This window comes from Pipistrellus kuhlii, unplaced genomic scaffold, assembly GCF_014108245.1.
Source record: "Pipistrellus kuhlii isolate mPipKuh1 unplaced genomic scaffold, mPipKuh1.p scaffold_m20_p_2, whole genome shotgun sequence".
Lineage (NCBI taxonomy): Eukaryota > Metazoa > Chordata > Mammalia > Chiroptera > Vespertilionidae > Pipistrellus > Pipistrellus kuhlii.
The window spans coordinates 106,432,582-106,460,388 of NW_023425515.1; the positions used below are offsets into that span (position 1 = coordinate 106,432,582).

Below are 27,807 nucleotides of genomic sequence, written 5' to 3' on the forward strand. Positions count from 1 at the left end.
GCTGCTGAGCGGTATGCCTTTGGAGGTGGAGGTCCCAGGGTCCATGGTCTGCAGGTCAGGCAGCACAATTTTGGCTGGAGTGTCTGCTAGGTCAAGGGGAAGTTCCAAGGCCTGTCTGGTTGGTGGTGCTGATGAGTTCCTAAAAGAGGCTATTTTCCCCTTCAAGATGGCGAGGGCTCTGTGCCACAGTCCTGCAGTCTGTGGAGTGCCTGTAGCAGTGCACTCCTTGTCCAAGAGAGCCTGGTCTGCCAGCCCCTGATGCTCTTATGGGGCTTTAACTGTCCCTTACTCACTCACTCACACACACACACATCCACATACTCTCCTTTCATACCCTCACTCACTCACTTCTTCTCCCTCACCTCCATCCTGCCAGCCACCATCTTTAAGCTCCCCCAGGATTATATTATTTATGCTGCAAACAAAAGTCATGTAGGTCTTTGCTAATATGTATGTCATATCACTCATGCTAGGAAATATAAACCTCTAATGTTACTGATTGTGCAATTAACTTATTGGTTTTTAAAGGAAACATATTCCACATCTTTATGAACCATGGAAGAAACATTGAAAACTGGTAAATATAATGAATGAGATCTTTTCACTTTCCCATAAAAATTTTCATCTGTTAAACAGTATTCACTCCAGAAATACTGTTAAAATGAGAGTAACTAAAAGTTGTGTATTTCTTCTTTTCTTCATAAGCAGAGCTAAAGGAAAGGAAGGTAACCAAAACCCAAATGATTCCATCTTCACTGTTCAAGTAGAAACATGGCCTATTAGCCCTATGGTTGATGCACACAGGAGAATAATCTCACTTTAAATTTGTATTTTTCTCTTTCCACCAGAATCAATTTTCTACTTTTCTCTAGATCTTCTTGCCATCTTCTACTTTTTACTCTGAAGTCTTCTCCAAAGTACAGTTAAGTATTCCCTTGAGTGGAGAAGGGAAGAATCTTTTATACAAAAAGAAAAAGGCAAATTCCTGCTTAGACTTCAGAAAGCCTGTCTGTCTGGCCTTGGCCAGTAGAGCTGTTGGTTGGAGCATCATCCCATGTACCAAAAGGTTGCCAGGCAGTTCAATTCTCAGCCAGAGCACATACCTAGGTTGTTGGTTCCATCTCCAGTTAGTAGTGCCTACAACCAATTGACGTCTCTCTCTCTCTCTCTCTCTCTCTCTCTCTCTCTCTCTCTCTCTCTCTCTCTCCCCCCCATTTGTCCCTCCCTCATTCTCTAAAATATAAAAGCATATCCTCAGATGTAGAATAATAACAACAACAACAATAATAAAAATAGCCTATCTGAATTCTTTTATTTTCAAGGGAGCACAAAGCCTTCATTTGGCAGCATGTCTCTATAGTTGATAAGATAATTTGCAAAACTACATAGAGCCCATAGAATCTCCTCAAACTGAACCCCTACCTCACTCCTTACAACAAAGTAAATGTCTAAAATAACAAAGATTGCCCTAACTGGTTTGGCTCAATGGATAGAGCATCGGCCTTCGGACTGAAGGATCCCAGGTTTGATTCCAGTCAATGGCATGTACCTTGATTGTGGGCACATCCCCAGTAGAGGGTGTGCAGGAGGCAACTAATCAATGTTTCTCTCTCATTGATGTTTCTAATTCTCTATCCCTCTTCCTTCCTTTCTGTAAAAAAGTCAATAAAATATATTTAAAAGTAAAATAATGAAGATTGACTTGCATAAAGCAAGCCCATATGAGTACTAGAAGAAAGCACAGAATAGTTTTTGGTCTTCCTTGCATATTCAGGCTTTATTTAGACATGGTGCAAGCACTCAGTGCTCTCCAAGAAAAGCAGATAAATTTGACTGCACAGATATTGTAAACTTAAGAAGTAGACAAACAGGGAATGCATTTGTGACCTTCCTGTTTGATAAATAAAGGCTAATGCCGAAACCAGTTTAGTTCGGTGAATGGAGCGTCGGCCTGCAGACTGAAGGGTCCCAGGTTCAATTCAGATCAAGGGCATGTACGTTGGTTGCAGGCACATCCCCAATAGGGGGTGTGCAGGAGGCAGCTGATCAATGTTTTTCTATCATCAATCTTTCTAACTCTCTGTCCCTCTCTTTTCCTCTCTGTAAAAAATCAATAAAATATATATATTTTAAAAAGACTAATGATTAAAAGAAAACACCTTTTAGAAATAAAATTTTAAATTACTAAAAACTAAATAGAAATTGATAGTAGTCAAAACCAGATAGTTTCCACAAAAAGAAATGCAAATAATTCATAAACAAGTGAAAATGTTCAATTTTTGATAATTAAAATATGAATTAAAACAATAATGACTTGCCATTTGTTGCCTATTGGCAAAGATTTAAGCTTGATAGAACATGAAGTTCATGGGGTTTTGAGAAAATAGGCTGTTTATACACTGTTAATGGGGTTGTTTTGCAGAGCAATTTGGCAATATTTATTAAAATGTAAAGTGCACATGCCCTTTGACCCAGCAATTATGCTGCTAAGAATTTATCCTAAGGGTGTGCTCGCTCAACTGTGTAAAATGTGCATGTGTACTAGCACGTGTGTAGCTGCATTGTTTGTGGTCTCTCAAACTGGATAAACCTTGTACCAATTTAAGGAATTGTTAAATTAATTAGAGTACACAACAGACTGCTAAGCAGTTATGAAGTGAATGGGTGGGTCTCTGTGCTACTATGGAAAGGTGTCTGTTATGTGATGAGGGGAAGCCAGCTGTAGAGCAATGCATGGACTATGGCCCCACTCACATGAAATATCTTTACAGATATATCCATGTGTATGAATGCCTGTACATGCACAGGAAACTTCTAGGAAGATTTTTTAAGAAATGCTTAATTGTAGAGTTCCTCTAGGTGGCTGATGGGACTGGGGAGCTGGGGTGTAGAGAAAATATTTTTAAAATATATTTTATTGATTTTTTTTTTTACAGAAAGGAAGAGAGAGGAATAGAGAATTAGAAACATCTATGAGAGAGAATCATCGATCAGCTGCCTCTTGCACACCCCCTACTCAGAATGTGCCCTCAACCAAGGTACATGCCCTTGACCTGAATCGAACCTAGGACCTTTCAGTCCGCAGGCCAACACTCTATCCATTGAGCCAAACCGGTGTCAGCTATAAAAAATATTTTATTTTCTCACCTTATATACTTTTATTGGGGAAAAAATATTTTTTATCATTAATGTGCATTACCTAACAACTTAAACAAACATAGTTTACTAAAAAGGAAAGAAAATAAAAGAGAGAAAGAAGGAGTAGGGTGGGAGGACATAACAGGAATGAGCATGGGAGAGGTGGACATAGAAGGGAGAGAAGAAACCATTTTTCATTCTTTTGAGCAGATGAGCTCTTTTACCTTTGAGAGAAGACAGATATTAGCACATTTTATTTTATTTTTTAAAATAAATTTTTATTGTTCATATTATTACAAATGTTCCTTCCCCCCCCCCCACCATTGCTCTCCTCCACCAGGTTCCCACCCCACCCTCTGCCCTTTCCCCACTCCCCATTGTCCTCATCCATAGGTGCACAGTTTATGTTCAGTCTCTTCCCACATCCCCCTCTCCCCTTTTCCCCAATAATTGTCAGTTCACTCCCCTTCCATATCTCTGATTCTATTATATTCAACAGTTAATATTGTTCATCAGATTTTTTTAAGCCATTTTACCATATTCTCAAACACTACCTTGTTACTTCTTTTATAAATGAGAACAAGAAAGTACCATACTTCTGGACCTGTGTATGTTTTTTCTGGGTCTTTGTAGACCAATTTGGGATAAGTCCTGGGGCATTCAGTGTGAGCCAAGTGGGCCCCAGGAAGTCAGACAGCATTTCCTCCCCCAGGACATACATGTGGATTTTGCCTAATATTTTTGTCTCTATGCCTAGACCCCACAGTGATAGGCGCCACAAAAGTACACAGTTGGCAGAGAACGTGCCCTCATTCTGGAGAGAGGAGACAGATATGTAGAGGTCAAGAGGTTTTCTTTTTTTTTTCTTTTCTTTTTTTTTTCAGTGTACGAAACCTTTTTTATTTACTTAAAGAATCCTAGAACTTTACATGTTTGTCACTCAAGGCTTGAAAGAGAGAAATAAGCAAATTGAGCATCTTTGGAAAGCCTTACAGTTCACTGTAATGTAGCATTTAACTCTATTACATAGTTGAGAGACAATGTTCCCGATCTTCTTCTGTTCATAACAGTGTGTATGAAGTTGTTTGTATATGTGGGCAATGCTTATATTTGGAAAAGTAGGCCTAAAACAGGAAACTCCATGATAACATGAATTATTCTTAGAAAATGACAGTATATAGGTGAGAACTGGTTTAGAAAATGGGAAACAGAATCTCCTAGTCAGCTGTTAGTGTAGAAAAGCTATCTAAGATCCAGGAAATTCTTTTTTTTTTTTTTTTTTTTTTGTCAAGAGGTTTTCTTTCCAAAGGCCAGGGAACCTATCAGAGTTCAGAGAGATAGCAGCTCTGGTCAGAGTCTGAGGTCTCTGCCGCTAGTGTATGTGAGGTTTTCCCAGATAAATTAGCTTTGCTCTTCCCCTTAAGGTTCCAGTAACTGACAAAAAATTACATGAAATTTCTTCTCACTTATTTTTATAAATTAAAGTCACATTTGAGATCTATTTTAAAAGATAATGGGTTATTGCAGAGATTCTTTGATGAATGTTTTTATAAATTGACTTTCAGAGGCCTTTTTCTTTAACTTTTCTATGGAAAAGAAGAAAATTTTAGACCTACCAAAGGGCCAACAGAAGGACAAAATCTTCTCAGAAAAACAGAGGAGAACTCTGTCCACTTTTACCCTGCCCCTCCCCTGCCTTTGTTGCACCCAGCCCCACAATGAACTCCCTTTGTCCCTGCTCCTCCCCTGCCTGTGCTGCTCCCAGCCCCACAGTGAACTCTGCAAACATGACTGGAGCTTACAGAAGGTTCTACTACTACTCCACAGTTTAAACATTAACAAGCATGTAAAGCCACTGGGGGTAAGAGCCCGAAGCCTCTATTAAGAAGCAAGCCTAGGCTGGATTCGGTAATTGCTTCTTACGCAACGTCAAAGCCTCAGTCATAGCTTTCTGAAAATTACACTTCCAGCAGTTCTGGCATGAGGGCCCAGCTCTGCCTGAGTTGCATAACACTCTTCATAGCATGGCAATTAGTCATTAAGAAGAAGAACAAAGGGCCATTCTGACCACGGAGACACTCTAATGTCCGCATTTTCTCTCCAGAAAGGACACATTACTTGCACATTTTCTCCTGAAAGAGTGTCCGTGGAGTTAGGAAGGAGAGTTGAGATATGTGTGTGTGTGGAGGTGGATGTGGGGGACAATGTGTCAAAGAGTTTGCTGCAGAGCGCAGACCTGGTGAGGATTTTCTGCTGTGCTTGTTGTTGCCACCGTATTCAATTTCCAGGAGTCACAGGTATACCCTCCTGACTACACTGGCCACAGCTCACCAACTGGGACTTAACCTCCTGCTGGTTTCCAGTCCTATCTCAGATTCTCCTTGTTAGCAAAACCACTGTCCTCATGGGTTGCATTTTTTCATAAGGCTAAACATTTATAAAACCAGGCCCCTAAATTATTGCTGCCCTGGTTCCTTAACTAAATGAATTCATAGAACCTGAATTTTAGGGCTAGAGATCTAGCTTTAGAAATAATCTGATCTAGTCAACTGATGTTACAGATAAAGAAACTGAGGCCAGAGAAGGCAGGAAGTAAGCTTAATTATAGACATTTTGGGGCCCTAATGAAAGCACTCGATTTACCTTTATTCTTAGAGTACATGGCTAACCTCGTATGCTTTCTTTGTCTCCTATATTAATTCGGTGTCTGTTTAAATCCTCCATTCAACCTGTTTGTACACCTGGAAAACTCCGCCTTGTGTAGGTACAAGGGAATACCACAGCAATACTGCAGCCTGCAGGTAAGTTTAGAGATAAGAGCAGTACACTAAGACAGAGCTGCCTGACAGCACAGGACCCAGGTCTTCTGACAGTTCAAGCCTTGCAAAAATAGTGTGCACAAAGAAATTGAGTGGAGATAGCATCAAAGGGGCAGACTTTGGATTTGGACTAAAATGATGGTGCCAAAGGCATAGTTTGCTATTCAGAATTATATTTTCCAAGGTTTACTGAGGAAAAAGTTTAATTGCTCACAATATTGTCAAGAAAATTTAGTCTTTCCACTTGTGCTTTATAGATGAGGCCCATCAAGGGTAGAAATGGCCCAGGGGCCATCCTGTCTCACTCCTCTGCCCACAGCAGCCATATTTGGATCATGGCTCTTGCTAATCACTGAGAGCTACTCCAAGTTGATGAGGGGAAAATAGTTTTTCACATCAAACACATTGCCCATGGTTCAAAGTATGACAAGCCGAGATGGATGCTAAAAGTCCAGAATTTAATCGGTGTCAACATGTCTTTAAGAACCAAATAGGGGAATGCAAGCAGATACTCAAGTGACAGAGAGTTTCAATGGATTAACCAGCTGTGCCTCAATAGTGCCAGTTAGTGCATTAACATCAAGTTGCAGAAAAGTCTCTAGCAAAAGTCAAAAAAGTCATTTGTACCACATTTTCCTTCCTATCTCTGCTCAAATGTCACCTTTTCTCTGGCCACCTTATTTAAAAGTGCAAAACATCCCTTCTCTCTTCCTCTTGCCTGCCTTATTTTTCTCCTTGGCACTTATCATTACCATACCATACATGTAACTTATTTATCTTTGCTTAGTGTCTGTCTTCCCTACTTCAATGAAAGCTCCAGAAGAACAGAGATTTCTGTGATTTTGTTCACCGCTGTATTCCCTAGAGCTTAGAAAAATATCTAGCATATGGTACAATACTCAATGTACAGTCATTCATCAACATGTGATGGATGGTTGGATGGTTGGATGGATGGATGGATGGATGGATGGATGGATGGGTGGATGGATAAATGGAAGGGATGGATGGATGGATATATCATGATTATCTGATGTGAAGATACCATAAACCTAGGAGTGTTGGGGAAAATATTAGATGACAAAGTCAACAACCAAAATTATCTTGACAGGTGAGAATGATAGTCTGAAGCTAGCAAATGGAATTTAACAGCCTGTGTAAATTAATCCCACACTTAGATTTCAGAAAAACAATTGCACAAGAATAAGATGGAAAAGATAATGTGGCTAAATAATAGCACGTGCAATACTGACAGGGTTTCAGGTGACTGCCAGCTCAATCTGAGTCCAAAATAAAACCAGCCTGTCAAAAAGTGTCATCTTTGGTATCACCACTAATTAAAATAATAATAATTTTCAGTATACAAGCCTGCCCCTATAATCCTTCTCTTCATACATACATGCAAAACACATGTGAACACACACAGCCTGACTAGTGAGAACAAAGATGAGGAAACCACCTAAATGTCCATTAATAGGAAACTATGGTTAAACAGCAAAGGAAATCTATGTCATGGAATACAAAACAGTATTTAACAAACATGGAAACATTCTTAATGTACTACTGTATTTGGAGCAGTCTCTAAAGCAGGCACATAAGTGGGTGAAAGAATGATTTAACAAAAAAGGAAATAAAGGACAATTTTTATTTAGATTTAATTTAGAGCCTTGCTGCTACTCAGGGTGATCTCTAACCATGAGCGTGGGCTTCATCTGAGAATTTGTTGTTAATTTCAAAATAACCCAGGTATCTTTCTAAACCAATGGTTACTAAAGCACAGCATGGTACTTCTTTCACCTGCAAGAGTTAGGAAATGGACAAAGGCCCCATGCAGTACTGAGGTCAGAGTTGGAGACCAACCAGCATGGAGCAATCAGCTGCTCATCTCCTCTTTTTAGAATTAACAATATCTAGGCTGACTTTCTCCTCTTCAGTCACATGTCCAACCTTGGCAAAGACGTGTAGCATTGTGATGGTTACCCATCATTATTTTAGGGCCAGAAGCAAAGCACATATCCCAGCATTGTGCAATATGGTGTTCAGGTGGGATTTTATTCCTGCTTTTCAGTTCCTGGCAGAGGGATGAGGTCCATGTGTTTATGAGGCTGCTATGGGTCTGAGAGATCCCATTAATTCAGCAGCATCCTACAGGACCTAGTCCAGTGATCAAAAGTCCCCACTCTAGAAGACAGATCTTTTCAAGAAAAAAATGTTAAAATCTTTCTGACTCATTTCAAATATAATCAAGATCTGTTGGATTTAACTATGAGAAAAGCAGTGCTAATTCTATGAAATATAATAAAGGAGCTGTCAAATCATGAGTTTACAAAACTCTTCAAGGTGCAGGCCACCTGTTCAATCAGGAAGTGTGTGAAGCTGAGAGAGATGTACAACTTTGGTATAAAACTCAATTGAGGGTTTTCCGACACATCTTTGTCACGTACTGCATTTCTTTTACCACAAAAAAACCACCCATTTTCTTTTCAATTTTAATGTTTTGATATTGGCATGTGGATATTTATTGTGCAGTGTATGCTTTCTTTCTGAAGTATGCTTTCTTTCTGAAAAACTATACTTATCTCCAAGATTTATTCTTGGAGATAAGTATAGTTAAGTGGACAAAGCAAGATATAGAGTAGTGTGTCAGGATACTACCATTTTCATAAAAGTGGGGCATACGCACACAATACATATAGGTGTGTGAGGGTGACTCCAGGCAGTGGTGATAGGGAACACAAGTGGCAAGGACACATTTTGTCAAGGGTTTTGTTCTTTTTTAACTTGGCACCATGTGTAAGCATCATCTAGTCAAAATTAAATTTAAATTATAAATAAATTAAATACCTTTTTACCTTAATTATCATGCAATTTTATGCCTTATTTTATCAATATTTACTGCCAGGGCTACAGAAGTGGTCATACTACTTTTCACTCTACAGTAGTCCAACCTTGCTCATCTGAAGAATGTTCAAGTCTAAATTTCATAATTTCAAAAAGCACATTTGTTGTTTATATAATAAAGTTAATTCCCTGTTTTGTCTTCTTCCTCAAAATCAAAAGAAAGTCAAGAAAATTCTAGTCTCTAGAATCAAATACTCCATTATTACTTCAAAATCTCAGTATGTCTGCAAGTCATTCTTGTCTGTAAACCATGTATTTCTTTGCATCAGCTCTGCAGTCACTTTCCTCTTTCCCAGTGAGAAGAGCCTGTACCAGCAAATGGCAGGTGAATTCAAGACAATGTTCTAAGTACCAATCCCATATATCCTATATAATAAGGAGGTAATGTGCAAATTGACCATCACTCCAACACATAAGATGGCCTCCCCCATGTGGACACAAGATGGCCTGCAGGGGAGAGCAGTTGTGGGCAATCAGACCAGCAGGGGAGGGCAGTTGGGGGTGACCAGGCCAGCTGGGGAGGGCAGTTGGGGATAATCAGGCCTGCAGGGGAGGTAGTTAGAGGTTACCAGGCCAACAGGAGAAGGCAGTTAGGGGCAATTGAGCCAGCAAGGGAGAATAGTTAGGGGTGACTAAGATGGCAAGGGAAGGAAGTTAGGGGTGACCAAGCCAGCAGTGGAGGGCAGTTGAGGCAACCAGGCCTGCAGGAGAGGGCAGTTGGGGGTGACCAGGCCAGCAGGAAAGCAGTTAGGTGTTGATCAGGCTGGCAGGGGAGTGGTTAGGGGGTGATCAGGCTGGCAGACAGAAGCAGTTAAGGGCAATCAGGCAGGGGAGCAGTTGGGAGCCTGGATTGTGAGAGGGATGTCCAACTTCCTGGTTAGGCCCAATTGGACATCCATCGAGGGGTCCCAGATTTCAGAGGGTGCAGGCTGGGCTGAAGGACATACACACACACACACACACACACACACACACACACACACCGGTGCATGAATTTTGTGCACTGGGCCTCTAGTTCAGATAATAAAAGTTGTTTATTCATCTCATTAAAACTGTAGCAGTAGTGGAGGACTTCCAGTTTCTGGTCTGGCATGTAAAGAGTTTGGAAGTCATTACCTCTGTCCTCACAAAAAGAAAAAAACTGAACCAACTGAAAATCAATAAATTTTCTTAGAGCCATCAGACAGCTGCTATCAAGGGGAAAACTTCTGCCCCTGAAACTGGAGAAATAGACAGGCAGGTACAGAGGCTAATAGCTCACTGGAGAGAAGCCTAGGAGCATAAACCCAACATTGAATCTAGAACCAGTTTCTTTTCCTAGTGCATCATGGCATTTTCAACAAAAAATTACAAGGCATATTAAAAAGACAAAACAGAGTTCAAAGAGATAGAGCTGGTACCAGAACCAGACCCAGATGTGTTAGAGATGTTGAAATTATGACTAGGAATTTAAAACAACTATCATTTATATGCTGAGGACTCATATGCAAAAAGTGGAAAACATTCAAGAAAAGATGGGCAATGCAAGCAAAGAGATGGCAACTAAGAAAAAATCAAAAGAAAATAGTAGAAATAAAAGACACTATAACTTCAATGAAAAAAATGCTTTTGAAGAGTTCATCAGTAAACAAAACACAGCCCAGGAAAAAATCAGTGAGCTTGAAGAAATGTTGATAGAAATTTCTAACACTGAAATGCAGAGAGGAACATAATGAAAATAGAACATAATATGCCAGAACTATGCTACCATTACAAAAGATGTAATGTACACAAAATGGAAATACCCAGCGGGAGAGAGAGGGAGAGGGAAAAGAAAGAGAGAGAGGGAGGGAAGACAGAGGGAGAGAGGAAGAGAGAGAGGGAGAGAGAAAGGGGGGGGGGGAGGAAGGGGAGGAGGAGGAGAAAGAGAAGAGAGTGGAAGAAAAGAAATATTTGAAGCTAATAATAATTTCTAAAGACCTAGAATAGCTATATTAATTTCACAGAAAACGTATTTCAGAGCAAGAAAAATTATCATATATACAAGAGGCATTACAGTATAATTAAGGGTCAATTCTACAAGAACATATAACAACTACTAGTGTATATGTACCTAAAAATAGTGTCAAAATACATGAGGCAAACATATAACTTCAAGGAGAAATAGACAAACTGCTCTCAGATGGGAGGCTTCCATATCCCTCTCTCAGTAAATGAACAATGCAGCAGGCAGAGGGTGGGGGAAAGGGGCAGAGATCAACCAAGGTACTTGTATGCATGCATATAAGCCTAACCAGTGGTCATGGGGGTGGGGGCATGTGTGGGGAGAGGTTTGGAATGGGAATGGGGGGATGAGGACAAATATGTGATACCTTAATCAATAAAGAAATTTTTTTTTAATGCAGCAGGCAGAGACACAAAGAACACAGTACAACTGAATAGCATCATTAATGATGGAGGATTTAATGGACACCTGTAGACTACTAACAACTGCATAATACATATTCTTTTCAAGCTCACGTTGGCCATATATGAAGATAGATCACATTATGAGCTATAAAGTGCACTTAATTAATTAAAAGAATAGGAATCACACAAAGCATGCAATCAGACCACAATGGAATTAAACTGAAGATCAGTAGTATAAAGACAGCTGGAGACCTAAGGTCATGTTATCATTTAATACATATAGAAAAAGCATTTGATGAAACCCAATGCTCATTCATGACTAAAACTCTCAGCAAGCTAGAAATAGAAGTTTTCCCAACTTGATAAAGAACATCTACGAAAACCTACTGCTAAACCTATACTTAATGGTGAGAAACTTTGTATTTTCCTACTAAAACTCAGAAACAAGGCCAAGATGTCCTCTCTCATGATCCTTTTGCATACTGTATTGCTCTAGCTGTACAATCAAACAAGAAAATAAAATTAAAAGTATACTGATTGAAAAAGAAATCAATTTTTAAGATTACATAATTGTCTATATAAAAGATCCCAAATAATCTACAAAAAACTTCTGTAACTAATAAACAATTTATAAGGTTATAGGATACAAGGTTAATACACAAAAAAGTTGACTGTTTTCCTTTAAAACAATGACAATTAGAATTTTATATTAAACACCATTTATATTAACACAAAATATAATTAAATAGTTATAAATCCAACAAATGTATCCAAACTTTATATCCAAACAAAAAAATTACAAAACTCTGACAAAGAAATCAAAGAAAATCTAAATGGAGAGAAATTATATGTGCAGTGATAGGAAGACTCAATATTGTTAAAATGTCAGTCCTTCCCAACTGGATCTATATATTCAATGCAATCTCAATCAATATCAGAGGAACTTACTTAGGGATATCAACAAGTTGATTCTAAAGTTTATTTGGAAAGGCATAAGACCAAAAACAGCCAATGCAATATTAAAAGAAAAGAACAAAGTAAGAGGACTGACAGTATTCAACTTGAAAGCTTCCTATGAAGTTTCATACAGTAGTAATCAAACAGTATAGTATTGATGAAAGAATAGACAATTATCTAGAACAATGAAACATTATTGAAAGCCCAGAAATAGACCAACGCAAATATAGTCAAGTTTGACAAAGAAGCAAAGGCAATTAAATGGAGAAAGCAGAGTATTTTTAATAAATGGTGAAGAGTAAAATCGGCACCATAGCAGAATGAAAAGATCATTTTATTTCCACCCTTAAGTTACAACTTAGATAACTACTGTTCAACAAGGATGCTCTGCTCAACACTCAAACATATCGAGAGATTCATGAATTGAGACATCAGCAGGTAAGCATATCAGAATAAGGCAGAATGGGGGAAAACAGAGATGAGTCTGCAGATTCAGTCCAGTGCCTACTGCTGCCCAAGCTGACATGGTAGCGGTGTAGAAGTTAGGTTGCAGCCCTTACACAGCAACTAAGGGTAGGTGGAACAGAACAAACATTCTGGCCTAAGAAGCCAACTACAGGTATAGCTAGTGACAGGCAGATACACAGCACAGTAGTGTGGCTGCTGTGGAGTAGCCCAGCAGCCATTGTCGCAAGAAAGGAAAGCCACAGACTCAAGAAGTGGCTCACAACCCACCCCCACTTTACCCAACACTCAGGGTAAAACCCAGTAAAGGCAACAGAGGTGTCTCGAGATACCACAGAGCAGCAGGCGGTCTCTGGTTACAAGGAGGCAGCTCTGAAAACTTACAGACCTGAAGCCCCATCACATGCCACACCACACCACAGGAATAGAACCCAAGAAAGAGGAAACAGACACAGGGAGGATGCCATCACCTTGGAGAATACAGGGCATATTCCATGACCAAGGCAACACTGCCCACTGAGATCCCAGAGGTACCAATAAACAGAAACTTACCCTATAGCACCATCTACTGGAAAACAAAAGAAAGTCCTCTATTTATTAACCTGCTGAATTAAGAGCGAAACAGTACCAGTGACCTCACTTTTGGGAATGTCACCTAAGAATCCTGAGACACCAATCAGGAAGAATATATTCAATCCTATGTTCATAACAGCATTATTTACAATAGCCAAGATCTGGAAACAGCCCAAGTGTCCATCAGTGGACAAATGGATAAAACAACTGTGGTACATTTACACAATGGAATACTATACAGTTGCAAAAAAGAAGGATCTCTCACTCTTTGAGAGAGCATAGTTGGACCTGGAGATTATTATGTTAAGTGAAATAAGCCAATCTGAGAAAGACAAATATCACATGATTTCACTTATTTGTGGAATCTAATGAACAAGATGAATTAATCAATAAAATAAGACCCAAAGCATGGAGGCATGGAACAGACTGACACACCTTGATGTGGAGTTGGAGAGATAAGGATAGATAAACCAAATAACTTATATACTTACTAGTGGCCCAGTGCACGAAATTCGTACATGGGAGGGGGTGTTCCTCAGCCCCGACTGCACCCTATTTATTCTGGGATCCATCAAGGGATGTCCCAAAGAGATCAGGCCTAAACTGGCAGTCAGACATTCCCCTTGCAATGCTGGCTTCTAACCGCTCACCTGCCTGCCTGTCTGATCACCCCTAACTACTCTGCCTGCCGACCTTCTTGCCCTCAATTGCCCCCCTGACTAGCCTTCTCACCCCCAACTGCCCCCTCCCCCTGCGAGCCTGCTCTCGCCCACCTGCCCTCCCCTCCTGGCCTGTTTGCCCCTAATCACCTCTGCCTCAGCCCCACCACTATAGCTTTGTCCAGAAGGACTTCTGGAAGGTCTCCTGGTCTAATTAGCATATTACCCTTTTATTAGTATAGATGTGCGTAGCCCATGGACATAGGCAATAGGCTGGTGAAGACCAGGGTGAGGGTGGGAAGATGGGGATAAACGGGAGACATTCATAAAACTATCAACAATTAAAAATATACATTTTTTTAAAATTCAATAAAATGGATATTTCATTCAATAAAATAGAATGAAGGTATCTCAACATAATAAAGGCTATATATGACAAACCCTCAGCTAATAGCAAGTTCAGTGGTGAAAACCTGAAAAATTTTCCTTTAAAATTAGGAATAAGATAAGGATGCCCACTCTCACCACTTTTATTCAACATAGTAATGGAAGATATAGTCAATGCAATCAGGCAAGGAAAAAGAAATAAAAGGCATCCAAATTGAGAATGAGATGTAAAACTGTCACTATTTGCTGATAACATGATTCTATATATAGAAAACCTTAGGAGCAGATGTGGGAGGAAGCTGCACTCACTCTCCTGCACCCCTGGTAATGACCACTTTATTGGAATTAGTAATACTGGGAAGGCAAGGAGTGCCAGGACAGTAGTGGAAGCTGGTGGCCTTTCTCAAGAGACCTGGAAAAAATGGAATATTATAGAAACTGAGGAGCATTTTAAAAGCTGATGAAGTGTAGGATTTTCTATTGTGATAATGTCAATATGGCCCTATCTCCAAAACGTTGATCAAACCTCCAATGTGAGTTTTTTGGTGGCTGGGTTATTGTTTAATTTAGTCTTGGCCAAATGGTCACTTTACCTACATTTAATTTGTGGTCTAATTATTAATCAAGAAAAGAATCTCTCATTGTGTTCACCTTCATTTCAGTGTCAACCAACTGCTTCTGTTTGTCCATGTCTTAGCTCCTCATAATAAATAGTTCATATTGGTCGCTAATGAATTAGTGGGATTCAGAGCAGGAAATATAGCAGTTATTAGATCACATATTGCTGGTGCTACTTTCCCTCAGGAAAGAACAAATTCCATGGCAAACACAAGTACACGTCAAGTACTAGGTTTTATTCCAGGTCCAGTTTTCAGGACTGTTTCACACTAATTGGAGAAAAGAGTGTGGCATGAAGACTGTAAAGCTGCAAATAAATACATATACAGCACCAGTTTTACTTCATGCCTTCCTGGGAATTATAAATATTTTTCTGAGTCTTACTATTTTAAAAGAACATCATGTTGATGACTCAGGACAGCAGTGTAAAAATATTAATTTTGTAAAAGCAAGTACAGATGAAGTTCAGGTTCCACAGGAACATATTGATTAAGTTGCTGTTGGAACTACCAAAGTTGTTTTCTGGGGTCCTATCTTTGCTCTTTTGGAAGCCATCCTTACTCCATTAATAATAGATATGTATTCCTGGGCTCGAGAACAGGCTGTGCTATGTGATGCTCTTGGAGTTGAGGCAGTTATTATTTTCATGGGAATTAAATTACTTTCTAAAAGGCTGCCTAGCTTGCTATTCCACTGGGAGGGTTCATTGTTGTCTGGGTTGACTTCTTTAGCTTGTTACCTTGGGGAAATCACTTTCCCAAAATACAGTGGGAAGATTTACATAACAATTGAATCCCTAAGACCACATTTGGGGAAATGATTGTTACTCTTTGGAGTTCTCCAAGAGAAGACCACAGTGAAAGACCAACTGGTTGCCCAATTGAACAAACTTGGTGCCTCTACATCCCCATGATCCATCTAGTCCAGTTCCTTACATCAGCTGTGCTAACTGGGATAGGCTACCCATCCCGCATTGTCATATACATTATATTAAAAAATTCGGGGCCAAAACCTCAAAGAGTGTACATGGGCTGGTTAATAACTTCTGTAAGTGCATCTTGGATTCTTGAACCTGTGTACATCAGCCAAGTATGCACTTGGGCAGTCAGCCTGGTTTGTGGAATAGTGGTGCTGACCATCACTCTCCTGGGAGTGGTATACAAAGACTCCTTGCTTTTTAAGGCATGGACAGATTCAAGGGTAACCCAGCTAATTAACACTGGGATGTACTTGCTGTGTGGGATTTCCTTTATTTTACTAAGGCTTTGCTAGACAATCACTATGGTCCATTTCTAAAAGTCAGGATTTAGATATTGTATATTTTTTCAATTTTTTTATTGAATTAAAGTATTACATATGTATCCATATCCATTCATTGCCCCCCCACCCCATTTCCATACATGCCCTCACTCCCCTGGGTCTTGCGTCCATTGGTTATGCTTATATGCATGCAAACAAGTTCTTCGGTTGATCTCTTACCTCCCTACCCACTCCCTAACCTTCCTGCTGTAATTTGACAGTCTGTTCGATGCTTCTCTTCCTCTGTATCTATCTTTTTGTTCATCAGTTTAGATGTTCTTTATTATCCACAAATGAGTGAGATCGTTTGGTATTTTTCTTTCACTGACTGGCTTATTTCTCTTAGCATAATGCTATCCAGTTCCATTTGCTGCTGCAAATGGTAAGAATTCCTTCTTTGTAAAGCAGTGTAGTATTCCACTGTGTAGATGTACCACAGTTTTCTAATCCACTCATCTGCTGATGGGCACATAGGCTGTTTCCAAATCTTAGCTATTGCAAATTGTGTTGCTATAAACATAGGAGTGCATATCTCCTTTTTTATTGGTGTTTTTATTTTCTTGGGATATATTCCTAGAAGTGGAATCACTGGGTCAAATGAGAGTTCCATTTTTAGTTGTTTTTTCTTTGTTTTTTTGTTTTTTATATATTTTTTATTGATTTTTTACAGGGAGGAATGGAGAGGGATAGAGAATTAGAAACATGAATGAGAGAGAAATATAGATCAATTACCTCCTGCACTGGGATGTGCCTGCAGCCAAGGTACATGCCCTTGACTGGAATCAAACGCGGGATCCTTCAGTCCTCAGGCCGACGCTCTATCCACTGAGCTAAACCAGTCAGGACCATTTTTAGTTTTTTGAGGAAACTCCATACTGTTCTCCACAGTGAATGTTGGTCTGCATTCCCACCAGCAGTGCAAAAGGGTTCCTTTTTCTTCACATCCTCACCAGCACTTGTCATTTGTTGATTTGTTGATGATAGCCATTCTGACAGGTGTGAGATGGTACCATATTGTCGTTTTGATTTGCATCTCTCAGATGATTAGTGACTTTGAACATATTTTTATGTGTCTGTTGGCCTTCCTTATATTTGCTTTCAAAAAGTATTTAGTTCTGTTGCCCATTTTTTGATCAGGTTGCATATCTTCCTTTTGTTAAGTTATATAAGTTCCCTGTAAATGTTGGAGATTAAACCCTTATCAGAGATAACATTGGTAAATATGTTCTCCCATGCAGTGGGTTTTCTTATTATTTTGTTGATGGTTTCTTTTGCTGTGCAGAAGTTTTTATTTTTATTTTTTATTTTGATGTAGTTCTATTTGTTTGTTTTCTCTTTAGTTTCTATTGCTGTAGGAGCTGTAACGGTGAAGATATTGCTTCAGCATATGTCTAAGATTTTGTTGCCTGTGGATTCCGCTAATATTTTTATGGTTTCCCGTCTTACATTTAACTCCTTTATTGATTTTTGAGTTTATTTTTGTGTATGGTGTAAGTTGGTGATCTAATTTCATTTTTTTGCATGTATCTGTCCAATTTTCCCAACATTGGCATAAGAACAGACATGTAGACCAATGGATTAGAATAGAGAACCCAAAAATTAACCAAAACCACTATGCTCAATTAATATTTGACAAAAGAGGCAAGAGCATACAATGTAGTCAAGACAGTCTCTTCAATATTTGGTATTGGGAAAAGCGGACAGATACATGCCCTTGTTTGGATAAGAGTGCACTCAGCGGGAGCTCATGGAGTTACCCAAGAGCCACCTTTGTGACCTTGAGCTGAAAGGTTATGCACGCTGATAGAGCATGACTGTGGTGTCCAGATATCAGCAGCTGTGAAGTGGGAAAACTCAGTTTTTGCTGCTGTGCCCTGGGTTGAATTTGCTTTCCCAGTGGTGGTTCACTAGGGTACCCCAGGGCCCATTGCCAGGGCAGTGCACTCAATTTGGCCCTTGCGCTGAAGCCACATGACTGAGATGTCTCTGAACAGACAGCCGGGAGTGGGGGAAGTCCTTATTTCTACTGCGAGTGTGTGTGTGTGGGGGGGGGGGGTGCTTATGTCCTTGGTTGAGTTTGTGTATTTCTACTGCGGGGGGCGAGGTGGGGGGGAGTTGGGGGGCCTTATGCACTTGGTTGAGTTTGCACACGCCAAGTGGCAGTGCACTCAGGCACCCTGAGGAGCCCTAGTGCTGACTCCCTGCAACCAAGGTGGTTGCAGGGAGGTATCCAGGAAGGGGGAATTCAGAATTTCTACTGCCAGGGCAGTGGGCCCTTGTTTGGGTAAGAGTGTGCCCCACATTGGCACCCACTAGCAGCCTGTGGAGTGGTGGGCTCAGGCAGCCTGTGCTCTTGAAAAGTACAACTATAGCGCTGGAGAAGCACAACTGTGGTGTCAGGAGTTCAGTCGCTGGAGGGTGGGAGTTGTACTTACTGCTGCAGGAGTGGTGCACCTTTGGAGGTGGAGGTCCCAGGATCCTCGGGTCTGTGGGTAGGGCAGCAGGATTTTGGCTGGGGTCACTGCCGGGTCGCAGGCAGTGTCCAAGGCCTGTCTGGGTGGTGGTGTTGATGAGTTCTTAGAAGAGGCCACTCTCCCCTTCAAGATGGCGTGGGCTCTGTGTCTGAGTACCAGTCTGGCGAGTGCCCACAGAGGTAGTAGTCTCTCCCTGTCCGAGAAAGTGTGGTCTGCCAGCCCTTGTTGCTCCTGCTAGATTTAACTGTCCCTCACTCAGTCACACACACACAACACATACATCCACACACTCTCCTTTCATCCACTCACTCACTCAAACCCTCTCTCTCACCTCTGTCCTATGCTCGCCGAATATCGTATATTTTAAATAGCAAGAGCATATATTGAATAACACAGGGAATTCTGTGAATAGTAAAATAATGTAAAAACATTCTGGATCATAATTTCTTTATCTCAAAAAAGATATGTTCTTCATTCAACATCTTTTTGGGGGTTGCATGTAAGCATGAGTGAATGCATGATGTGAAATTGTATTCTTAATTCAAACTGCAGAGGTGTCATTTAAAATAACGAGAAAATGAGGCCATAAGGTGAGCTCTGTAAGAATTACCTATAGCAGAATTACATTATAGAAATTATTCATCTAAATAGAGTTGCATTTATTTGAAGATACTTACTTTTTATTTAAAAATACATTTTCTGCCCTGGCATGTGTGGCTCTATTGCTAGAGCATTGACCCAGGCACCAAAGGAACTCAGGTTTGATTCCCAGTCAAGGGCATCTTCTTGGGTTGCAGGTTTGCTCCCCGTCTCTGGTTGAGGAGAGTGAGGGAGGCAACCAGTCCATGTATCTCTCTCACATCGATGTCATTCTCTCTCTCCTCTCTCTCTCTCTCTCTCTCTCTCTCTCTCTCTCTCTCTCTCTCTCTCTCTCTCCCTCCCTCCCTCCCTCCCTCCCTCCCTCCCTCCCTCCTTTCCTTCTTCCCTTCCATTCTCTCTGAAAAACAATGGACAAAATATCCTCAGGTGGCTGGGGGGGAGGGGGGGAGCATCTTCTATTACTATCAAATTTCCTTATGAAATAAATATTTTGAACCTTAAATTTTCCACTTACCATGCCTGTCATCCTACCTTAACTTCTTAAAGTTATTTTGATACTACACATCCTGTCTTATCTCTCTAAGCAACTCCTTAGTTAATAGATGAGTATGAATAATGCTAATATTTGAGAAATAAAGAGGATTAAGAGATTAAGATGGATTTCACTACCTTTAGTTGGGCCAACGCCTTGTTTCTTTCAAGTGCTAATAAATATTTCAATTTAGAAACATTAGCCAGGTGTGTGTTATTGTGTACATAGACAGAAGAGCAAACTGCTTGTTATACTTATGGGCATTTTCAACTCCCTTCAGATCTGGAGAAAAAACATCACTTTACATATTTACTTTTCCCATCTCTTAGGGGTGGCAAGATAGACGCAATAGTTTTCAGACTATGTCTGCATAGCCATGCAGATCTGCAGAATTTTACATTTGAATGGGCTGTGACAATCCCAAACTAGACAGGCTAATAAATAAATATTTGAGGCAAAATAACTTTAATCTAACAGTTTACTGAGTTTACATGAGTGTATGGTCTCTATGTATACATTTCCTCTTCCACATAAGTTGAATGCTGATATAAGAAACTACCATGTTTCCCCAAAAATAAAACATCCTCCAAAAATAAGACCTACTTACAGGTTTTCTTCTGAGTGAAATATAAGGCATCCCCCCAAAAATAAGGCCCCCCCTATGCTCTGTCTCAGAATAAAAATTAATTTACCATAAACTGGTCGCTAGGGCCGCCCCAACTGGTGTCTAGCAACCAGTGACTTTACTCGGAGTCCTGATGTCACTGCTGTGTGGAGGCGGAGCGGAGGTCAGAGTGAGTGGTGAGCGCGGGGTGGGAGAGAGGAGGAAACTTTCGCAGATGCATGTAGAAGAACAGGAGGATTAGAGCAGACAGGACACGGCGAAGGTGGTGAGTGCTGGTCTGTCTCTGGTGACACTACCTGATGCTCGCGGCCGCCCTCATGATGACTGAAGGTTCTTAGTCAGTGGCAGACCCTGCTCCAGCCCAGATCCAGGCCCCAGCAAGCCCAGTGACAGTCCCCAGGCAAGCCCCAGGGGGTAAATGTCTGATAAAGGGGTAGGGGGGATGTCTGGTGAAGGTGTTCAGTGGCACAGGGGTGGGGGGAGGGGCATCACTTAAAATGACACAGTAGGATCAAAGGGATTACTAAATGGTAATTCCCCTTCTGATTCTCCTGTGCCATTTTGATTCCCCCCTCTGATCCTCCAGTGTCATTTTAAGTGATCCCCCTCCCGCCACCTTGATACCCCAATTCCTTTTTTTTACCCCTAGAAATCTTACTGCCACCACCGTTTGACATAACCCCCAAAGACTTCAAAGCATCACAACATTGGCTGGATAATTTCCTTCAGCGAAGTGAACTGTCTTTAAGAAGATCTACAACATTATTTAGGTTGGAAGATACTCAAGTTATTAAGCCAGCACTTGCATTCAAGTCCTTTATTGATGATGCTGACTTCTCTAAATACAATCTTTCTAACATGATTGCTATGGATGAAACTGCAGTGTTTATGGGCCAATCATCTCAAACAACAATTGAACAGCGGGGTGCCTCCTTAGTGTACATTCCCTCCACTGCTTAAGAAAGTGCACGTGTTTCCTGTATTTAGGCAATTTGTCTGGATGGCACTAAAATCCCACCTTTAATCATTTCTAAGGGCAAGAAGGAAAAGATTGAACGTGTTTTGGGTGTTTTTATTTTTGAAACTGAAAAAGCCTGGGCCACACAAGCAGTTATAAGAAAGTGGGTTGATTTAATGCTGCCACTTGTTATGCAAGGGAGCCAAAGAGGTCTGCTAGTCTGGGATGCAGTCAGCATTCACCACGCTAAAGACATGAAGACATTTCTTCACAAAAGAAAAATAGATCAGATAATGATTCCCACAGGAGTGATGGCCTATCTCCAGACTCTTTTTTTTTTCTTTTTTCTTTTTTTTTTTTCCTTTTTTCCTTGATGTCTGTAGCCAAATTTATCCCTGAAGCCCAGGAGAGGGGATCAGGGCCCATGAGCCACAGTGTTTCTGTGGCAGCCTTCTGGGCCAGTGCTTGTCATGGGTGGGGCAGGCACCGAATTTGACAAGGCTGCATCCAGACTCTTGATATTGCAATAAACAAGCCATTCAAATACAATTTGTGCATGGAAATTGATGACTACATTGAAAATAGAATGGAAAGAAATCAGCATGGAAACTTTGTGAAACCTAAACTGCAAGAAGTTGTGACTTGGGTGAAGAATTCATGGGAGAAAATCACTGACAGTTGCATTTCAAATGCACTGCGAGCAGGCTACCTTGACAAGAAGTACTCATTTAAAGACAGTGCTATTGCTTAACATAAGATATTTGGTCCACTGATTCTGAAAGAAATGGAGTCACAAGAAATACACCAGGAAATTCAGGAATTGGATTGTTATGATGATGTTCCAGAAGATGATGACATGATTGTCATTGAATAAATGAGTAAATTCTTGATACTGTAGGATTCACAGTTTGTCTGGTTTGTGTTGACAACTACCGTACTACCGTACCATATACAGGTAATAAATTTCCTTTATTTTCATTTAACAATAAATGTGTACCATATTCTTCTTCATGAAAAAATAAGACATCCCCTGAAAATAAGACCTAGCGCATCTTTGGGAGCAAAAATTAATATAAGACACTGTCTTATTTTCGGGGAAACAGGATAGTACAGAACCATGTAGATGGATAATCAATACTGTCAACAAAACGTTAAAATATTCCTATTCTAATTTATAAATATTTTCAAATCTGAGAGTAAACACTATAATCTGCACTTCATACTAAATTAGTGGTCCCTCAACATGTCCTATGCCCTCTTACAATCCAGGACCCCTCGGGGGATGTAGGAAAGTTGGTTTCAGCCAATTCCACAGGCCAGGGTGAAGGATCCACTGGTGAATGAATTTGTGTACCAGGCTTCTAATATATTTATAAAATGTTTTTTTCTTTTGAGTCCCAAAGTCTTTTAATTGGGGCTCTGGTTACTCCTCAAAGTTAACTCCCTTGTCTCACTTTGCCCCACCCACTCAAAGTCTGAATATCAGAGGAGCTCTTCATTTTCCCAGGCCAAATCTGAATAAAATATGATTGTTTCATTCAAACAAATAGTAAAGTGTGAATGTTTTTCAATGTGTGTGAGTCCTCTTAGAAGAAACTGATTTAAAATGTATTGTTTTCTTGCCTAATCATAATTGTACTAAGTGTTTCATGTCAACTAATAAATGGCAGACAACTATAAAGAAGAAAAGAGAAATAACACTAACTTTGAAGCCAGGTAAAAAGTGTGCTAGAATTCTGGCTCTCTCCTTCTAGGGTCCACCTTCCTCTCTGCTCCTCACCTGTGCATATGCACACACAGCCCAACAGCATCAAACAGGTCAGATGGGAAATAGATTTGGGAGAACAGTGTCCAGAAAAATCCTACCCATAAAAGAACCATATTTTCTGAATCTCAAAATTAAGACATATTTCAACAAGTACAAGTATAAATGTATTTATATAAGTAACAGGAAAAGTATTTAAAATTGGCACTAATGTTATAAGCTGCAATATATAGGTGTCCTGACCACAATTCCCAAATCCTGAAGGCAGCCCTGCTCATGTGAGATGTATCATTGAGTTGCCTGCTGACACTTTATAAAATGTGTTCATGTTCACGAGGCAAAACACGTGGAACAACTGATGAGGTCAGGTGCTCAGCTCGGACAACAGCTGACAAATGGCATGGACTCTGCCCTAAAGGTTGTTAGTATGGCCATGACTTCAATGACCTGCCAAATTCTTCAAGTAGAGAATGGGCAGCTCTGATGACCTCCAGGCTCAACACAGGCATAAGTCACCATCCCAGCACATTCACATATGTACTGCAGCTTCACATGTTGGCACTGTGAATCTCTCCAGAGAAGGGGTGACTTGGAATGTGTCCTTATCTCACATCCGATCTGTAGCAGCACTGCAGCCCACCCTTCTCAGCACTTCACAATTTCACAACAATGTTTATGATGAAAAACTTGACCCAGACAATGTAATGGACAGTGTGATTGTCCTGAATGTAGCACTATTTAAATAGTGTGTTTGCTGTAACCAAAAGTAAAGAGGGGTGTGACCTTGGAGGGAAAAGAGATACAAAAAGTGGCAAGAGAAGCAACATTGCAGAGTAACAGCATGGAGCATGATCCTCAAAAGACAGCGCCATGCCCGGATGCTGCAGTGAGTATTCCAGAGGGAGTGAGTATGCCGGGTCATCAGGACCCATACACACCTGCCAAGGAGCGAATCCATCCATGCAGAGTAGACTTGGGAATGGTCCATGAACCATCTAGGGTGTCAGGAAAACAGAGTCTGATCGGAGCTTCCCAGTGACAGCCAGGCAGGTGCAGCAGAAGCCCCAGGTGTGCAGGAGCTGATCTCCAGCTCTTCTCTCTGGAGCCCCTCCTGGAGCCTGTCAGTAGTGAAGCAGAGCAGCACCTTGGGCTTCCCTGTAACTTCTCAAGAGTCAAGTGCATCTCTTTGAGGTCTTGACTAAATATTTTAGAGTGGTCATTTGAAGGCTGAGTACCCAGGACAAGGCAATGTCCTGTAGAAATCCAGCAAGACCTCCACAGCACAAGTCAGACCTCCATGAAGAGCCCTCCCTTCCTGACATTGCATCCTGAAGATTCATGGTGCCTGGCAGGCAGCACTGAGTGCAAGAGGCCCTGCCAATTATTCAGGCCATCTCTGATGTACTGGGAGCACAGCTGGGCACCAACTGAATAGCTCATCTCTCTCAAGTCTAAAAAATAGTCTTAACAAACATGGAGAGGCAGTACAATGTGTAGTTTTTTTAACTATAAAATCTTTTGGGATACATTAATAATAATAATAATGCTATAAAAATATTGATATGGATATAAAAAGCAGAGAAAATGTTAAATGTAAAACCCCTTAGGATTGTAGAATAATGGACAATTTTATCCTTATAAATACTTCCTAAGATAATATCCTCTTTAGAAATGGCAAATGTAAACACATGCCCCCCACAACCTCTGAAAGAATGCAAAACTAATAGAAAGTTAATAAGCTGTCTCTCTGCAGTCAATCTCGACATCTCTATTGTCCTCATATAGCTGGCCCCACACTCAGAGGAAAATACAGACTCATAACTCGGGATTTTTGGTTGTTATGATTTCCAAAAAAAAAAAAAAGATAAATGGATACCAATATACATACATAAACACATGGATTCATTCTGTCTCCAACTTTTCTAATTTAAAACATGAGAAGCAGCTTTTTGTCTTCTTCTTGAATCTCTGTCTGGTTCAATCTGCTTGTCTCCATTCTAGTCTCCACCATGCCCACATCAGTGACCCAGAAGACCTATAAGGTGTCCATCTCTGGCCCCCGGGCCTTCAGTAGCTAGTGGGCCCAGCACCCACATCAGCTCATTGGCCTTTTTCGGTGTGGGCAGCAGCTACCAGAGTGGCCTGGACAACGACCTGAGTCTGGTTTGGGGTGATGGCGGGGCTGAGAGTATGGGAAGCATCACAGCTATACAAGTGAACAAAGCCTACTAAGCTCCCTGCAGCTGGAGGTGGACCCCAACATCCAGGTCATGTGCAATCATCAAAAGGAGAAGATCAAGATCCTCAACAACAAGTTTTCTTCCTTCATCAATAAGGTGCATAGCCTGGAGAAGCAGAATAAGACTCTGGAGGCCAAATGAAACTTCCTGCAGCAACAGAAGATGACTCACAGTAACAGGGATAACACGTTCAAGAGCTACATCAACAACCTTCAGAGGCAGCTGGACATACTTGGTCAGGAGAAACTGAGGCTGGAGGCAGAGTTTGGCAACATGCAGGGACTGGTGGAGGACTTGAAGAACAAGTATGAATGAGATCAACAAGTGCACAGAAATGGAGAATAAATGTTTCCTCATCAAAAAGGATATGGATGAAGCATACATGAATAAGGTAGAGCTGGAGACCTGCCTGGAAAGGCTGATCCATAAGATCAACTTCTACAGGCAGCTGTGTGAAGAGGAGATTCATGAACTGCAGTCCCAGATCTCTGACAAATCTGTGAGCTGTCCATGGACAACAACTGCTCTCTGGACCTCGATGGCTTCATCCCTGAGGTCAAGTCCCAGTACAAGGACACCCACCAATTGCAGCCGACTGAGGCTGAGACCATTATCAGATCAAGTATGAGGAGCTGCAGATGTTGGAGATGATCTGCATCACATGAAGACTGAGATTAATGAGATGAACTGAAATATCAGTCAACTCCAGGCTGAAATTGAGAGACTCAAAGACCAGAGGGCTTCCCTATAGGCTGTGATTATTGATGCTGAGCAGCATGGGCAGCTGGCCATCAAGGATGCTTGGTCCAAGGTGGCTGAACTGGAGGCCGCTCTGAGAAACGCCAACCAGCACATGAACCTGCAGCTGCGTGAGTACTAGGAGCTCATGAACGTCAAGCTGATCCTGGATTTGGAGATCTCAAGCTGTTGGAGGGTGAGGAGAACTGGCTTAAATCTGGGATGCAGGACATGAGTATCCACATCAGGACCACCAGCGGCTACTCAGATGGGCTGATGAACCCATCTTACGGGAACCTCATCTATGACCTGGGATTCCAGGCCAACTTGGGCTCTGGTGGGAGCTCTGGCTCTTTCTGCTGCACCTGCTCCTCCAAGATGGTGGTTGTGAAGAAGATTGAAACCCATGATGGGAAGGTGGTGTCTGAATTATCATTTATTTTTCCAAATAAAGTCTCAGCTGGTTCTGCTAAAATAAATAAATAGAAAACATAAAAAACACCCCTCTAAGGAAAAGACATAACTCTAACACATTCTTCTGTGAGGTTTCCCAATATCCTGTGATATATATGTTCATGGCAAATCTCTCTTGTTGATGAGCCATCTTCAAGAGAATATGATATTATAAGGTTGTTTTCAGGTTTTTGCTATTAAAAACAGTGTAAACATCACTATGAATGGCAGAGCAATGACTTCCAAATACCCCCTCCTTCACAACAGCAACAAAAACACCTGGAAAAAAAAATAGTCATTATCAGCATTGTTTGACCTCTAGAAATCAGTGAGGTTTGAAATCATTCAGGCTTTATTTAGTCAGCAGAATCTCAGAAAGAAAAGAGAAGTTCATGGCATTTTAAATAGTCCTTTTCCTCCTCCTTATATTTGTGCAGCCTTGAAAACAAACAGCTCCAAATCACAGTGAAACAAGAAACCTAGCAACTGCGGACTGAGGTTGAAACTCCTCCAGGGTCTTAATCTCAGAAAATTGGCATTGTGGGACTTCATAGGTGATTCTCAGAAACTTTTTTCTTGGGGAATTTGTGAAAGACAAATCAGTAGCATTTCTATAAGATTATAACTGCCTGAAATAGTGGTAAAAAGTGGAGAAGAAACCAAGATGACGGCATAAGTAAACACCTGAACTTGCCATCTTGCACAACAACTTCAATACTACAACTAACTGACAAAACAGACATCATCCAGAACCACAAGGATGGCTAAGTGGAAATTCTACAACTAGAAGGGAAGATAAAAGCACACTGAGATTCAGAGGAGCTTTGGAAGTAAAGTGCAGAGGTACGGAGGAGCGCACAGAGAGGGTTGGCAATTGAGTACGCAGCTGGCTTTTTCAATCCGCAGGGAGACACAAGCTCCCAACTGCTCTGAACTTCAGTTCCAGGTGAAAGTCTGGGGACCCAGACTCATACAGAGAGAAACTGGATTGTTTGGCAGCAGGTGGAACTCGAGGGCAGCTTTCTCTCAGAGGTGCTTACAGTGATTACCAAGGGACACTGAAACCTGGGGGCCTCTTAGGCAAGGCTGACGGAAAGCCATTACTGTTTGCTCTGCCCTGAAACTCTGCTCCTTCCAAGCTGTGCACAGAGGCTTCTGCATATAAGTGGCCTGGTCCTTTAAAATCTAAACTTACCTAACAAACTGCAGCTAAGTCAGAGA

At 41.0% G+C, this 27,807-nt stretch overlaps 1 non-coding gene and 2 pseudogenes across 1 annotated transcript; 2 read left to right on the forward strand and 1 right to left on the reverse strand.

Annotated features, from left to right (window-relative positions):
- Window positions 1-12,662: 12,662 nt before the first annotated feature.
- On the forward strand, window positions 12,663-16,174 carry LOC118723027 (annotated as a pseudogene).
- A 5,587-nt stretch (window positions 16,175-21,761) lies between these two features.
- Window positions 21,762-21,896, reverse strand: LOC118725120. Its single transcript, XR_004989862.1, has one exon. It is a non-coding gene; the product is annotated as a small nucleolar RNA SNORA5 (small nucleolar RNA).
- A 2,302-nt stretch (window positions 21,897-24,198) lies between these two features.
- Window positions 24,199-26,619, forward strand: LOC118723028 (annotated as a pseudogene).
- The last annotated feature ends 1,188 nt before the right edge of the window (window positions 26,620-27,807 follow it).